Source organism: Pinus tabuliformis, chromosome 6, assembly GCF_031772625.1.
Source record: "Pinus tabuliformis cultivar Carrire ecotype Pingquan chromosome 6, CPIR1, whole genome shotgun sequence".
Classification (NCBI taxonomy): domain Eukaryota; kingdom Viridiplantae; phylum Streptophyta; class Pinopsida; order Pinales; family Pinaceae; genus Pinus; species Pinus tabuliformis.
In genome coordinates, this window is record NC_142292.1 from 1,232,670,003 (window position 1) to 1,232,684,628 (window position 14,626).

Sequence of the window (14,626 nt, forward strand, 5' to 3'; positions counted from 1 at the left end):
CAAGAACTATCAGAGAGAATACACTAATAAAAATCCCAGAAGTTGACTCACCTCCCTGCAATCATCTATATATGGATCCCTCATCCCAGAGATCCAGAGGCTGGAATTTTGTATCTTGTAAGGAAGTGTTGTTGGTCTCCTAGTGGAATATCATAGTGTTGGGTAATCTAAGCTTTTCATGAGGTGAAGAAGGGCTTTCATGCTGGGAGGATGACACTGGGTCAGATCAATGGGTTGTAATCCTCTCTTCTAATCTTTACATCAATAAAGATATTCAAGTTTTCCTCCACATTCTTGTATGTCTGATAGTATATGCATTTGTGTGGTCAATATATATCTGGTCCTATATTGTTTATGATTGTAGATCTCTGCACTTTGAAGGTATTATGTTTCTTTGACTTTACAGGTACTCTTTGAAGCGGAGTGGTCAAGGGAGAAGCGGCAAAGACCTGTCGGTGAGGAGAAGGAACAAGCAAAGAACCAAGCGAAAGATCGAGGTTGGTATTCTTTGATCCTCTCCTATCTACTTCTCATAAAGGAAAATGAAAGTAACTTTAATCTATTTGTTTCTAAGATAGCTACCCGTCTTAGTGGGACTAGCAGCTCTGCATAGACACTAGATTTCCCGATAACAAAATGGTGACTCTGTTGGGGAGCGAATAGCTTGTTTTCTTGTTTATACTTGTTTGCTTTATAAACTTACAAACGGAGCCTGAAGTTAAGCCAGCTAGCCTTCGAACTGCATTTGCTATGCAAGTGCAAAGTAGATCAATGCTGCTTCAGTCTATCTTCGGGTTTTGTTTATAAACTAAACAATCGATTTGAAAACATCCTAATTACCCTATTGGTGGCTCTAGTAACCTCATTAGATCAGCCCCTGTGATTTCTATTTACTGACTATCATTAGCTCGGCCTAAATCCCTGAACTAAGTTGCAAACTGTGACCAAGAACCAAGTTGAAGTCTCGTCCCTGGACCATCGCACTTTCTCCTCTTGGGAATCTATATGCATCGCACCTCCCGTGTGCAGTAGGTGCATTGCATCGCACTTTCCCTGTGTTGCAGGTGCACTGATCAGATAAGACCTCTTCTGCTTCCAAATTTTGGTTTCTTTTTTCACTCTCTTCAGCTTTATTCAGGAGTTTTGCTGTCTGTGATCAGTATACCACTGTGGAAACTCCCTTCCTTTGCATGATTCTGCCTCCATAGTACAAAGAATTGTGAATGTTTTTATGTATTGTACGCCATTTATAGTTCTCTTTTACAAAAAGTAGTGTAATCAAACTGTCATCTTTTGATTTGGAAGTGTTGCAAGTGTCATTTTCAGTCAAAGAAAAGAATCCTATCATTCTTTATGGTCAATTATACAGTTACTCTTGTATTTGATTTGAATTAGTAGTTTTTCAAGTGTCAAAAGCAGTTTTCAATTCAAAGTCGCAAAGTGTCGTCATTATCTTCCTTTCGTTTTTGAAGAGAAATTTGTTAGTACTGTCGCTTTGAAAAGATAATTCGGATTTGTACTCAGCATTATTTATGTCATTCACACATTAAGAAAGCGGAAAACAAATACATGCACGTGCATTTGCATTTAGACTGCTTGTTGGTTTGATTTAGGACAGTGCATCTAGTGTGTGCTCTCTGCTCTATGTTGAAAGAATATCATCTCGCTTTCTTTAGTAGCTAGGATTTTCATTGCAAAAAGAAGATTAAAAGATTGTTTATCATCTTAGATTGTATTTTAGGAATTATATATCTACATCACGCGGTGAACCTGAAAGGAAAATTTCTTAAGAAAGATCAACTGTAAAATAAATTCAATGAACATAAAAACTCTTTGGAACCTAATGCACAACATTTAGAAGTCTAGGCTAGAGACGTATTCCGGCATCGTAAAGCCTGGTAACTATCGCTTTCATTGTTGGTTGGGTGATTCCTCCTCTTTGAGATGACAAGTGCCAGTACGGACTTGTGCTCCCATGTACCGTCGAGTATATATTGGGAGACCACAATAGGCTATATCCTTTATCCTTAGGAAGCCGTGTCTACCGCCCTATCGATCGCAATGCACTGAACACAGCATTCGGGAAGATTGACTGCCGTACCGTAAAAAGTATTTTGCAGTTTTGCGATTGGTTTGGTAATCCCTCTATCTAGATTTCCAGAGTAGTCTCTTTCATTCCTTTTCAGACTCCTTAAAGGAAAAGGTCCATCTGAGCACTTGTCACTTCAGGCTCATTAAAAATCGATATTTCTACGATGCTGACACTACAAGATACGACTCAATCCACACAAATGTGTGTTTTCTGTTAGTTCTGGTCATTTACTTGGCTTTGTGGTCTCAAAGGATAGGATTCGTCTCGACTCATGTAAGGTTCAGGCAATCATTGATTTGCCTCCACCTTCAAATTTGCTTCAGATTCAGAAACTCCAAGGGAAAGCAAACTTTCTGAGGAGGTTCATTCCAAATTATGCCGAACTTGCTAAAGGTTATACTCGTCTATTGAAAAAAGAAGTAGCCTTCATCTGGGATCAGGTCACGCAAGCTTCCTTTGATGCTTTAAAGGAATCCCTAATAAAAGCATCATTAATGTATGCTCCTGATTATCAAAAAGACTTTAACCTGTATCTGGCTGCAGCAAATACGACCATTGCAATGGTTTTAGTTCAAGAAGACAATGGAATTGAGCATCCTATATATTATTTGAGTAGAAACTTAAATGATACGGAAAGCAAATACTCCTACATTGAAAAGCTAGCTCTCGCAGCTGTTCAAGCAATACAGAGATTTCGACACTATGTCCTCTTTCGAAAAACTACCATTTTGTCAGATTGCAACCCCGTGACTTATATATTGTCGCGACAGTTGCTGGGGGGAAAATATTCAAAATGGATAGCAATTTTACAAGAGTTTGATCTGGAATTCATAAAATCCAAATCGAAGAAAGCCCTGGTTTTCATGGAGTTACTATGCGATCTCCCATCGTCGTCCAACGATGCAACATCAAAAGAAGCAATCGTGGACGAATCCTTGTTTTTGATATCTTCAAGCAATCCGTGGTATGGAGACATAATAATCTATCTCCAAACCCAAAAATATAGGTCTAATACCTCCCACTCGGAACAACGACGCATTCGATACCAAGCAAAAGACTACATGATCGTCAGTGATACACCTTACTGTCGTGGTGTCCATACAGTTCTGCGGAGGTGCCTCACCCACGAGGAGGTCGAAAAAGTCCTAAATGATTGCCATTCAGCCGCGTGTGGGGGGCATCAATCTGGTTACGCTACGGCGCAAAAGATTTTACGAGCAAGATACTTCTGGCCAACAATGTTCAAAGATTGCATAACCGCAGTCAGAAGTTGACATGCCTGTCAAATCTTCGATCGCAAAACCAGAATACCACCCGCACCTCTGCAACCAATAGTTGCTGTTAGGCCATTCGCCAAATGGGGCATAGATTTCATGACATGTAACCCCACCTCATCCGGGGGGCATGGGTATATCATAGTCGCAGTAGACTATTTTACCAAATGGGCGAAGGCAATGCCTACATTAAACAACAGCGGCGAAACGGCTACCCTCTTCTTTTTCAATCATGTAGTCTCCAGATTCAGCATTCCACAGGCCATAGTTACAGATCATGGATCGCATTTTTGCAATTACATGATGATTGAGTTGGCTGCCAAATTAGGATTGTCCCACGACAGCTCTACTCTGTATTATCTGCAAGCTAATGGACAAGTTGAGGCAATCAACAAGGTCCTGAAGCGCATGCTACAAAGGATGATTGGAGTCCATAAATGGATTTGGCACCTAATCCTATACTCGGCCTTGTGGGCATACTGGACGTCGATGAGGAATGAAACCAGGTTTACACCCTTTCAACTGGTGTATGGCCTGGAAGCGATCTTACCAGTTCAGTGCGAAATCTCGTCCCTCAAGCTCGCAGTCGACCTTCTCCCCGGAACTTCAGAAGAGGAGGCTTGTTTCTTGGAACTAATCCGATTGGATGAAACCCGTCATGATGCTACTTTGGCTAACGAAGCCCATAAGAAACAAGTCAAGGTGCAGTTCGACAAGAATGTCAAACCCCGTGTCTTCTCAGAAGGTGACCTGGTCTTACTTTACGACCAGGAGTCCGATAAGTTGGGAGCAGGTAAGTTCAAGTCTTTATGGATGGGCCCCTATATTGTCAAGTGTGTACTAGCAAAAGGAGCCTACGAGTTAGTGGATTATGATGGGATTCCACTGGCACAACCCCACAACGGGTTGTACCTTAAGCGTTACTATGCTTAGCTCAGTATAGTAACCCCTGTGCTTTTGTTACATTTTTGTTTTCGCTAAGGGTATTTGTTTTGGTTAGGTAATCCACTTTTGCATGTGTTGCAGATGTCAAACCTATTGGAATCATTTGTTGGATATGCCGACGGAGCGAGTCGTAGTTCGCGGAACCTATCTTCTGCGGCCTGGGCCATCTTTGATCCAAGCGGCGAGTTAGTAAGTTTCAAAGGGGTATGTATTGGTCGGTCAACGAACAACATCGTTGAATACAGCACATTGATAGAACTCCTCTCTGATGCCATTACGCATGGCATACGCCGACTGGTCGTCAGGCTAGACTCACAACTCGTCATTCTACAACTCACCAGTATCTACTCCGTACGGAATCCAGCTATCTATCGCATGTTCCTAAGGGTCAAGATTTTGGAAAGGCAGTTTGATTCTATTCAATATCAACATATTTCTAGAAACTTAAACACATTAACAAACTCATTGGCAAATTATTTGTTAGATAGACATTTGCAACATTTATAAAAGAAACATTTCATCAATATTTGCATCAAGATCATGTAACTTAACCAAAATAAAGCTCCGAAAATAAAAAAAAAATACATATCTATATATATATATATATATATATATGTTTATGGTTTGTACATAATGTTTTGTGATCAAGACAAAATCGGTCAAATGACCCAAAACTCAAAATGCTAGGGGGCACCCTAGTCTAATGATGCTAGTGATAGTAAGTCACCGCTTGTGCAATCATGCGTAAAAGCCTAGTCCATCGACGTGGCACACCAGTAGTATGTCGGTGTAGCCTCAAAGGCAACTCGTTGGTCCTCACGTCTGGGATACCAAGAGTGAGACCCTCTGTCACACGGGATGAGTCGATCTTGCGGACAAGATAGACCTTCCTAGAATCTAAAGAAGACCTAATGACAAGCAAACCAACTAGACACTATCTTTCTCTAAATATGCTTTGATAAACAATAGCAAACAAGTGTTTTTAGGGCCTACCTTGGGTCCAACGCAAGCTTGTGGATGCCCTCACTCCTTTGATCCAAATGAGCTCCTTTTCGCGAATCTGCAAACACAAACAAGGCAAACAAATTAAATAGCACCTGAAAAGCCAATTGCATAAAACATATTTAACATGAAAGTCAAGGAGTCCATGAAACAAATAACATAAGATACTTGTTGAGAAAAATGAGTTTGATTGTATTAATTCAAAAGAAGAAGAACTTTACAACCTTTGCCTTGACGTTGTACAAGCTCCTCCCAGGGTCCAACAAGAAGTCTCCTCTACTTTGACAAGTTTCACTCACTCCCCAATGAAGCCAAAAAGGTATGTAATCTCTCCTCTTAAGCTCAACTAGGAAGTCTTAATTTCACCAGCATTTACCCTCAAAATGTTCAGCTTCTAACCTCCCTAGTCCTCACCCCAATGCCTGTATTTATAGTGCAATGGAGGGAAGTTACTAGGTCCTCCTTCAAAGGGATAAAGCCCTCCTTCAAAGGGATAGCTCCTTTAGTCAAGGGATTAGCTACTTCTCTTTTGGGATGCATGAACCACCTCAGAGCGAACAATCCACGTAAAAATTCCTTCTAGAAAACTCTAGAATTAACCCAAAGTGAGTTTTTTTAAGATAAAACTTGCGCCTTTTGACTTTCACAGGGGTCCGCACCTACACCGTTAGGGACAGAACGGGTAGGTACGCAGCTTTTGTACACAGAAGGTGCGGGACCGCAGGTGACCATGAGAGAAAGTGCGGAACCAGAGTTACATTGATTTTTAATGTCTTTCTCCCATTTCCAAAGCTTGATTTGAAGAGCTGAGGTCTTAGACTTGCTTAGGAGGACAGTACAAGTGATGATGGACCCATACTGACTGCAAATAATCATGGTGACGATATTTTTGTGTAACACCCTCGACCTGCTCATGTAATGTTGCAAGAGTCTTGGCCACATCCAGGTCACGAAGGATAGCCCTCTCTACAACCTCTCCTACTGGAGCAGCAGCTGGTGCTCTCAGGCGTACTGCTGGTCACACTAGTCCGATATCTGCATGAGCATAAGAGTTTTTTATTAGTCTTGATAGAAGAAAACATAAGAACATTATAAAAACAATAAACAGGGATATGGTCAGAGAATTTACCTATAGCACCCCACTGCTCACTAGCCAGCAGCACCAAATCTGAGTCACCTCGGAAATCCATACCAGCATATGGACAATCGGCATAAACCATCTCCTGACGGTTAAACCACTCGAAGAAGGTATCAGAGAAAGAAACCTGGGACTGACTAGCATGTCGGGCCATGAGGTCAACCCATCTCTGCATCCGTGGCTCAGTCAGTGGAGGTAAACCAAGTGAAATGTACTGCGGCTACATCAGTGGGATCTTTTCCAAGGCGAAAGTGGTCAAAATAGAACCATAGTTGAAATTCTTGGATCTTCCGCCTTTTACCTTGGTCATTTGTTCTTTCATCACAGGGAGTACTGTGTCACACCAGTTGAACACCTTTGGTTTGAGGCATTCCAAGGCGTACTGCATATAGGACCTGTTAGCCACGTGAAGAGCTGCACTACCAGCCAGTCTAGAAAAATTGAACAGAATGGTCCTCAAGGACCGGTTAGTGACATCTCGAATGTTGATCTTGTCATCCCTACTCGGCTGAGATCCCTCTCTACAGTACTGGCGAATGTAATCTCTCACGGATTCGCCCCCACGGGTAGAACCTGATAATGAGAGAGGGGCACCATGCCTCGATAAACCAGTCAAAAAATAGATGTCCATGGCAGTCAAGGGGATGGATTTGCCTCTAATCTGGAACACCTGGTTGGTAGGATCCCATGCATCGAGGAAATATTGCAACAAGTTGATTTGTTGCCTCATGCTAGAGATGCGGAAAAACTTGAGCAGGCCACAATTCTGCAGTGCAGTTACCATACCCGGATCATGTAAAGCAACCATTTCCTCTTCTTCATGCTCACGTTCTCACCATGTAACAACCATTTTGCTCCGATGAATCTCTGCAAAACAAACAAGAGAAGAGTCAGGGTCCTGATTTGGCAAAAAACAGGCAAAAATTCCATGAGAAAACAGTGCAAAAGTTTCCCTTCTTGTGCCCATCGCACCCCAGCAGTGTATTGGGTGAGATGCATACTGACTGGCCAATGGCTAGGCCAGTATGCATCGCACCTTTCGATATAGGAAGGGTGTGATGGAGCCAAGGCAAATTTTTCAAACCCAAGGGGCTCAGAAAATAGGGAAACATGCTTAGAATTCAAAAAGGAAGGAATGCAACTGAAGAGCTCAGGTTTAGCTCTTACCTGATCCAGACGGCACCAAGAATCGTCCACAGAATCTCTAAGAATCAGCTAGTGAAAATCAAGGGGGGAAGGCACCTCCAAAGCTCCAACAAACCAAAGTTCAAATGAAATGGTAAAATGAGGGGTAAAACCCACTTTTAAATTACTTTTCACGTAATTCGAGTAAGGTATTAGTGTTTTAACTCATTTTTTAAGCATGTATTGTTCATTTCTAATCGGTTTGATGAAGTAATTGAATAGGCAGTACTACCATTGAAAGAACAAAGTGTTAACGGTGAAATCAAATAATCGATGATCATTATCGCGAGCAGTTTTTATGCAAAGTTCAAGCTCATTAAAAATTAAACCTAAGCAATGAGCAAATGTTTCCCCCCAGAGTTTAAGCTCATTAAAAAATGAACCAATTTCTGGTAAATAACCATTGTGAATGCATTATCATCAGCTTTTTGAGCCCTGGTCATGTTCTTACCATCACCTCCACTCTGTTTTAGCTAATCATTCGCCTCCATTTGATTGTTTACCCCTTTTGAGGAACACCTGCGAAGAGTGATTCTATTAGACATCCTTGTGACACTGCCATGATTGGAAAATTCCAAACCTTACCTGGAATCAGCTGCTACCTGGAAATATCACTCGTTCCTCAAGAGGCGAGTCTCCCTTAAGCTCTTTTCATCTGACTCGTAAAATATGAAAAGATTGTTGAGCAGTTGGCCTCTCCAACTCGTTAAAGCTACCGGGAGTTCTATCCCTCCTCTATATTTTAATCCTTTTGGACCTGAGGGATTATTACACAAAAAGATCGAGCGCTTGTCTTGTTCGGCTCGTTAAAACTATCGAAAATTCATCCTTTTCCTATTATTTTATACTTTTTCGGACTTAAGGGATTACATGACAAAAAAGGATCACTGGAGTTTCCTTTATGTCCCTTTTCAGACTCTCTAAAATTGGAAAAGGACTGAGTTGTCTTTGTCGTTAAACTCGTTAAAACCAATAGTGACAAAGTTGTCCATGCAGACAAGAACGAGTTTCGCTATCGCTAGGCTCGTTAAAACATAGTGACGGGTTTGCCCGAAGGGAAAATTATAGAACAAGCATATGTTATCCTCCTCAAGCTTGATAAAAATAAAGAGATACTGGTCAGCAATGACCGGGGAAAAATTGGGAAGAAAACTTGAAGAAACTTTATTAGTAGCGAGTCGCTCTTAAACATGACACTTTCACTCCATCACAATGATTGAGTTAGGTTGGGTTATTCCGTTCACCGGTCATATTACCATTGGTCCACCATACCATCCATCTTTGGGGTTAACGCTACCAATCCATTTCAGTGTTGTCGATATGTTTAAGAGAAGTCGATCAGAGAATTCACCAACCCATCTTGTGTCTCATCCGCTGCAATACCTTTACGCTTCATTCTTTCATGACCACCACCCTGAACCCTGTATCATCAGATCGTTTTCACCTCCAAAAGTCATTTGCTCCGTTCCGTGTCATAGATGTGGGATTCATTAAGGCCCTCCTATGATGGGTCACTTCTTGTCGACATCAGCTCATTATCCAAGAATTCGACCTAGGAACAACCCTTTCAGTACTTTGAAGCTTGCATGCCTCAATGGCAAGTTTCTCACTTTCGGCGACAGGTTTACATCAATGGCCTTCGACCGAGAGATTTTTCGTGGTGTTCGACGCCAAGTCCCATTTTCACACCATGCAAATTGTACTGTCATACCTTGAGGGTCATCATCATTATCGGTGATTCCTCTCGCGCCTGTTAACATCTTACATCATTGGCTAGTAATCAGGTGATGTCTTTCCATGTTCAACTCCAGAACATTTTTCACATGTATCGACTTGTACTTCGAGTGAAGATTGGACGAGTTTGAAGACCTTGGATCTAGTTTCATCCATCCGGGGTGCGATATATTCAGGAAAATAAAGACATAAAAGTACATCATTGCTGCATAGATGGTCATCTGAATCAAAGGATGATGGCTCTATCAGAATCATCAGTCTGCCACACAAACGGTTGTCTATCCTATGTACATGAAAATGAATTTATAAAGCTTAGCATGGGAATGCTCGCCTCAACTAGATCATGAAAATGTTATGAAGATAATGTATTGTATTTTATCTTATTACAGGTCACCTTCCAGTTCGAAAAACCTCGGATCCTCATGATAAAGCATTTCACCCGACATCAAAAGATTAACGACCTCATGCTTTAGGGGGCAACTGTTATAGACATTTTTGGGCACTGAAACCCCAATCATATATGTCCATAAACCAAGGGCTTCTGAGTCCCTAAAAGTGTTGTTTCATGCCCTAAAGGAACAAGGTCAGCTAATTACATCATCTCCTAGAAGTTCTCCACAGAAAACTGCTCAAAACTGGTCAAAACTGGACCATACAGGTTGCTCAGTGCTAAGGGTGCGATGCATCTCACCTGCCCAGTGTAAAAGGTGTGATGCATACTGGAAAGCCCTTCTATAGGGTGTGATGGGCGAGAATGGACAAATGGCAGAGACATTTTGCGAGGTGGATGATCATGGAATCTTCCAGAAACTTCTCCTGTGACACTTGCCTCTCTGAATTCACCTAGGGATGAGTAAGAGATCATCAATCTCCAAGTGGAATCAATAACTATCAGAGAGAAGAGACTAATCAAAATCCCAGAAGCTGACTCACCTCCCTGCAATCATATATATATGGATCCCTCATCCCAAAGATCTAGAGGCTGGAATTTTGTATCTTGTAAGGAAGTGTTGTTGGTCTCCTGGTGGAATATCATAGTGTTGGGTGATCTAATATTTTCATGAGGTGAAGAAGGGCTTTCATTCTGGGAGGATGACACTGGGTCAGATCAATGGGTTGTAATCCTCTCTTCTAATCTTTACATCAATAAAGTTATTCAAGTTTTCCTCCACATTCTTATATGTCTGATAGTATATGCATTTGTGTGGTCAATATATATTTGGTCCTATATTGTTTATGATTGTAGATCTCTGCACTTTTAAGGTATTATGTTGCTTTGACTTTACAGGTACTCTTTGAAGCGGAGTGGTCAAGGGAGAAGCGACAAAGACCTATCGGTGAGGAGAAGGAACAAGCAAAGAACCGAGTGAAAGATCGAGGTTGGTATTCTTTGATACTCTCCTATCTACTTCTCATAAAGGAAAATGAAATTAACTTTAATTTGTTTGTTTCTAAGATAGCTACCCGTCTTAGTGGGACTAGCAGCTCTGCATAGACACTAGATTTCTCGATAACACAAGTGTTTTTGTTTTGGTTCTGTAGGGTTTGTGCAGAATGTTACATGATTGGATTTTTCTTGTAGTAGTCACACTGACCCTTCTAAAATCACTACCTACTTTTTGAAATACTATCATAGTCTTGGATAATTAGTAGTGAGCCTATTGAAAATGACTTGAAACTCTAATGGTGGTGAGAATTCATGAAGAAGTGGCAGAAATAGAGTTTTTCATAAACAAGAGTGAAGTTTTGGATGGAAAAATGGCTAAATGATGTGGATGGAAGCTGATGGAGGTGTGGTGAACCTATACCTTCATTCCCCCAAGAAAAACATGAGATATTACCATTTTCCTGAGTTGATATCAATATTGTAGCAATTCTGGCCAACCCTGTAGCAGTTAAGGACAATCCAGTGGTAGTTGCATGATTGAGGCAGAATTGAGTAATATGGGGTGTAAAATGATGGAGGAATGTAGGGAGATGGATGGAGTGATGAAGGAAATGCAAGAGGCTATCTTGAGAAGCGGAAAAGTGGAATGTGGAACCCCTACTTCCCTTTGTTGTTATTCTTTGACCATGGCTTGAACCCTGCAAAAATTTGTTAGCAGAACTAGTGTAAGGGCTCCTTTACATTTATGTTACTTTCTCATTCTATTTCTCTTTTCTTTTCTCTCTTCTTTTTCCTTTTTTTTTTGAGACCTGCAGGCTTCTTATAAAGAGGTTTTCAATCTGAAGGCTTGCCCTAGGTGCCTCAACGAAGGTTTTCACCTAGGGATCTTTTTATTTTTCTCTCTTTTTTTTTCCTTCTTTTTTTTTTGCTCTTGGACTACCTCTGGGAAGTTTTCAACCCTATATTTGGCCTTAGGTGCCTCATGGAGGTATTCACCTAGGTCTTATATAATTTTTTTATTTTTTCTTTCTCATTTTTTGCTTTTCTTCTTTGCCTTCTTTGTTGATCAGAGGCTAAGTAAACTGAGGGTTGTGAGGCCTCCAATTACATTTAGATCCTTACTTATTAAACTAGTAAAATCCTCTTTTGACAGAGGTTTATTGTATAAATTCAACTGGTAACCATTAACAAGCAATGGAATACCTTCCTCATCGATTGTTCTGATTTGGAAAGACCCATTCTCATAACATTTTTCCACTAAATAGGGGCCCAACCACCTTGTCATCAATTTCCCTTTGAAATCATTGAACCTTGAATTATATAGAAGGGCCCAGAAACCCTATTGTAAGGCTCTCTCCCTAATGTGTTTTTTGTGCAAAACCTTCCTTTGCAGTTGGACTACTTCATTGTGCATGAGAGCATGCAATCTAAACTCATCCAAACCATTGAGCTGGAGCAGCCTTTCTTTTTTTGTTGCAGTGAGGTCTAAATCCAATTGTGCTTCCATCCTCAAGGTATTCTATTCAAAATCAATGGACAGCAATTATTTCTTTCCATAAACCAATTCAAATGGTGTAAATATAGTGATGGTCTTCCAAGTGGTATTTTAGGCCCAAGTGACCTCTACAAGTCAATCTTCCCATCCCTTTTGTTATTGCTAACTACCTTGCCCAAAATGTTCTCCAATGCTCTGTTTGTGACCTTCAATTTCTCATTTTCCTGAGGATGATAGGCAATGGATTTCTTGTGCTTGATGTGGTGTTGCTCCATGATGTCTTCAATCACATATTAGGTCAAATGTGTCCCTTGATTAGTGACCAACTCCCTTGGAAAACCAAACTTGTAAAATATGTTCTCCCTTAGGAATTCAGCCACTTTCTTCTTGGTTACTACCTTTATTACATTTTCTTCATCCCACTTGGTCAAGTAATCGATGCGCACAATTATATACCTCTTCTGCCCAGATGGTAGATCAATGGGCCCAATGAAATCCATGCCCCACTTCTCAAATGGCTTCAGGGTCACTTGAGGTTGTAGGGGCATCTCATCCTTGGGTGTATGCTTGACCATCCTTTGGAATTTACCACACCTTGTAGTGTACCTCCTTGCATCTTGATGTATCTAGCTATTAGAACTTTGAATGTTTTCACTTTAGCAGCAAAATGGCCCCCACAAGGCCCATCATGGCATGTTGACAGGATGTAAAATACCTCCTCCTCTCTCACATATCTTCTTAGAACCTAATCTAACTCAAACTTGAATATATTTCCCCCAATCCAAGTGAAAGGGGCACTCTTCCTAACAATCTTGCTCTTCTCCCTAGAGGATATATTAGGAGGGAACCTCCCATCAACCAAGTACTTTTCTATATTAGAAGACCAAGGAGATAGAACCAAGATGGTAAAGAGGTGTTCATCTGGAAGTTGATCATCTACCATCTCCTCATTTCCTGTAGGCAAGGTTAGTCTTGACATAAAATCTGCAACCTCATTCCCTTTTCCTAGTTCATCAACAACAGTTAGATAAATTTTTTGTAATAATAAAACCCATCTAATGATTATAGCATTTTCATCAGGTTTATTCAATAAGTATTTAATGGTTGCATCATCTGTATGAGAAAAGACTTGATATGCAGTGATATAGTGCCTAAACGTATTCAAACAATGCACCGCAGCTAAGAGCTCATTTTCAATGATTATATAGTTGAGCTCATATTTAGAAAGGTTCTTACTGATGAAGTATATTGCACAAGGAAATTTTCCTTCCACTTTTCCTAGGGATACCCCTACAGCTTTATCTAATGCATTTGTGTGGATGTGGAAAATTAATTCCCAAATGGGGCCTTTAAGGATGGGTGTAGTGGTCAATTTTTCTTTCATCTTTTCAAATGCCTCTTGGCACTTGTCTATCCAACAAAAGTTTGAATATTTAGCCAACAATATGAACAAGGGTGATGCCAACTTACTAAAGTCCTTGATGAATCTTCTATAATATCCATCCAACCCAAGGAATATTCTGACATCCCTTTGTTTTTTAGGGGTAGGGACCTTTCTAATGATGGAAACTTTAGTGGGGTCAACCTAGATCCCTTCCTTGGATATGAAATGGCCTAAGATATTCCCTGCATTCATAAAAAATTCACACTTCTCAAGGCTCAATTAAAGATTCATCTCAACACATTTTCTCAATACTTTACATATATTATAAATGGATTCCATAAAATCATTCCCATAAGGGGTGAAATCATCCATGTATCTCTCAACAGTGTCATGCACAAGGTGATCAAAGATACTCAATACAACCCTCTAGAAAGTAGCAGGATCATTACACAAACCAAATGGAAGGACCCTATAGGAGAAGGCCCCCCATGGGCATGTGAATGTGGTCTTATATTGGTCCTTGGGGATGATTTGAAACTAGTTATACCCACTAAATCCATCTATGAAGGAAAATAATTTCTTCCCTTCAAGGCCATATAGTACTTGATCATTGAAAGGTAGTGGGAAATGGTCCTTCTTTGTATCCTTGTTAAGTTCTCAATAATCAACACAAATTATCCACTTCCCATTTTTCTTGGGTACTATGATGAGAGGGGACACCCATTCACTATCTGAAATGGAGTATATGAACCCTATGTCCAGTATCTTTTGCATTTCTTCTTTTACAATATCCTTAAGGGGAATATTCATCCTCCTCTAGGGTTGGCACATAGGCTTGCATCCCTCCTTCATGTAGATATGATGAGCACAAAATAAGGGATGCACCCCTTTCATTTCCTTGTAGTCCCATGCAAAGGCATTAAGATGGTTCCTCAAAATTGCACATAATTTTTCTTCTTACTTAATTGAGAGGGAAGGGTTGATTTTTAG